Source organism: Octopus sinensis, linkage group LG3, assembly GCF_006345805.1.
Source record: "Octopus sinensis linkage group LG3, ASM634580v1, whole genome shotgun sequence".
Classification (NCBI taxonomy): Eukaryota; Metazoa; Mollusca; class Cephalopoda; order Octopoda; family Octopodidae; genus Octopus; species Octopus sinensis.
The window spans coordinates 167,683,437-167,687,203 of NC_042999.1; positions in this window are offsets into that span (position 1 = coordinate 167,683,437).

The following is a 3,767-nucleotide window of genomic DNA, read 5'->3' on the forward strand; positions in this document are numbered from 1 at the left end:
ACAGGCACCAAAAATATTCAATTCTTGAAAAGGAAACAGTGAAGGCCCGGAAATATTTTAATATGAATTTTGAAATTTTATTGTTCTAGATTAACTGCAAAAATAACCAATAACAAAATGGAAAATAATCTAAAATAAAAGAGGTAAAAATTGAACACGTTCGTGCATTTAGTAAAACGTGTATAAAAGAGTCAAGACTATTGAAAAGGTTGCAAGACGCAACGAAAATTTTAGGAAAATAAAAATAAGAAATAAGTGGAAAGTTTACCGGTGAGTGTGTTACATTATAAGGCACAAAAAAAATGACTCTCCCCAGACACAACAAAAGAAAAGCTGTTCCCTATATATACGACTAGCAGTATCGCCCGGCGTTGCTCAGGTTTGTAAGGGAAATAACTATATAAGCATTTTTAGAGAGTTACTTCCCTTATATAATAGCAAAAAAAAAATGCATTAAAAATGGGGGAAAATTATGGTAAATTTTTTTTTTTAATCGTAGACTCATCATAGACGCGCGCTAATACCCAGAAGGGCTCAATATGAATCACGACTATAAGATACCCGGTTTTGGTTACACTGCACCGCAAAATGTGGGAGTAGTTAGGAATCTAAATCGTAGGAGACAGACACACAACTTCACTTTTTTATATAAAGATTACATATGTACGCGCGCGCGCGCACACACACAACACACATATACACGCAAAACATACACATGTACATAAGTATATACACATACATGTATAAGTATATATATATATATAATATATATATATATATATATATATATATATATATACTTATACATGTATATATATATATTTACAGAGGTTCGACAAAATAATGGAAACACCTAGCATCATAGCATCATAATTTTGAAATATCTATAAAACTGTCAAAAGCTTGTTTACTTTTATGTTTTTTGATTTATTATTAGTGTTGCTTAATATGTTTCGCTAAAATTGCTGTTTTTCTCTCCAAATATCATCAGAAAAAGGTAATTAAAATTCATTAAAATGACAGATCTATCGGACTTTCATTAAAATTCATTAAAATGACAGACCTATCGCAGGCGCTAGTGTAACGAAAACAGCCGAAATGTTTCGTGTATCAAGAAGTCCTGTCTCGAAAGTAATGACAGCCTTTGAGAAAGAGGGAAAAACATCCTCGTCGAAGAAGAAAACCAGAAGAAAACCAAAACTTTCACATAGGAACCGTCGGACTCTTACACGAATTATTAGAAAAGATCACAAAAGTGCAGCTCCAAAAATTACTGCAGAGCTTAATGACCACCTCAAGAACCCAGTTTCTACAAAAGCTTTTCGCCGGAAGGTGCACAAACTCGGATTTCACGGGAGGGCCGCAATCAAAAAATCACTACTTTCAAAAACAAACGTTGCGAAGCGTTTAGGGTGGAGTAAAAACCTACAGAATTGGACCTAGAGCAATGGAAGAATGTTATTTTCTTGGACGAGTCATCCTTTACCTTATTTCCGACCACTGGCCGAGTATACGTGTGGAGACAGCCAAAAGAAGCATTTGACCCAGACTGCCTTCTTCCAACTGTTAAACATGGCGGAGGATCTGTGATGATCTGGGGAACTATATCTTGGAAATCCGCCGACACAATGGTTTCTCTTCGTGGCAGAATAAATAGTCAAGACTATTTAAGCATTTTATCTGATCAAATTCATCCTATGGTTGAGGAACTGTTTCCGGAGGGAAATTAATTTAATTTCTCTAAATGAACTAAGTGGATATGGAAACAGATTTAAGGATAAGAATTTCATTTGATTTGAAAATCTTTGAATAAACTGATGCCTATACGTCACTTTCCCCATTTTCTTCTTTTTCTCATTAATATATATGTGCACACACACACATATATATGCATATATATATATATATATATATATATATATATATATATATATATGTGTGTGTGTGTGTGTGTATATTTGTATGTGTGTGTCTACATATACATATATATATATATATATAATATATATATATATATATATATTATATATATATATATATATACATGTATATGTACAGGGGTTGGACAAAATAATCTAAACACCTTAAAATTTATTTTAACATGGGGTAGAACCGCCTTTGGCAGTAATTACAGCTTGAATTCTACGAGATATGGACTCGGACAAAGTTTGAATTGTTTTCAAAGGAATTCTTGTCCATTCTTCAGCTAAAACAGTCTCCAGTTCTTGTAGCGATGATGGTGGAAGATATCGACTCCTAACTTGTTGTTCTAAAATGCACCATAAATGTTCAGCAATATTGAGATCTGGGGACTGTAGTGGACAGATAAGATGTTCAACTTCACTAGAATGTCCCTCGTGCCATTAAGTAACAACTTTAGCTGTGCGAATTGGTGCATTATCATTATGAGATTTAAGAATTTTGCAAGTTGTTCTCAATTGAACATATCGCTACTCCTTCGTATCACCCAAGATCAAACGGGCAAGCGGAAAGGTTCGTGGATACATTTAAAAGAGCATTAAAGAAATCCAGAAACGAGCTAGTCGATGACGCAGCATCGACACAATTCTTGAGGGTTTATAAGATAACACCAAATACAAACACTTTTTCAGGCAAGTCGCCGACGGAACTAACGTTTACTCGAAAAATAAAGTCAATTTTCGACAAGCTGTTACCAGTAAGAAAAAACAAATAGGGAAAACACTGATTATACGACAAAACACCAGCGACAAGGTGTTTTTCAAAATATATAAAAAAGATTTATAGATATTGATGGAAGACAAGGTTGGGAAGACAGAGTAGTAACAAAAAGAATAGGAAAAATGACGTATATGATGAGGCGAAAAATGGGAATACAAAAGACATTTAAACCAGCTAAAAAATAGATATACGGAAAAATTAAAAGAGCTACCTATGGAAGTATTCTATGACATTTTTGATGTTACAACGCCACATGGAATGGACCATAGGCGTAGCGGCACAAGAAAGAGGAAACAAACAGAACGGTTTGAAGTATTGCCTAAACGGAAGAAAGATTAAACTTCCCTAGGAGGAAAATCTCAAAAAGGGAGATATGATGAAAGAAAAATAAATAAATAAAAATAATAATATAAACTGTCAACGGAAGTCTATCTCAAAGGGGGAAATGTCTCTCGCCCACTCTCACTCAACCTATCTCTATTTGTCTCTCTCTTTCAGTCTTTCTCTCTCTCTCTATGATACCTAGTTCACCCTAACTGCAACGCCACCATCGATAACAACAGTTATGTATAACAAACGCACGTGCAGAACTAAATCATATATATTTTTTTATAAGTATATTTGAATATACGCATAACGTTTTTTAAAAAATATATTCATTACCAAAACACGCATATCTGTGTCTGTCAAGGGTCGACCAACACGTTGGAATGTAACTCCTTTCTGGAAATTCATATTGAAACTGGTTAATTGAGTATTTCATCAGGGGAGAATACTTCCAAAGGTAGCTCTTTTAATTTTTCCGTATATCTATTTTTTAGCTGGTTTAAATGTCTTTTGTATTCCCATTTTTCGCCTCATCATATACGTCATTTTGCCTATTCTTTTTGTTACTACTCTGTCTTCCCAACCTTGTCTTCCATCAATATCTATAAATCTTTTTTATATATTTTGAAAAACACCTTGTCGCTGGTGTTTTGTCGTATAATCAGTGTTTTCCCTATTTGTTTTTCTTACTGGTAACAGCTTGTCGAAAATTGACTTTATTTTTCGAGTAAACGTTAGTT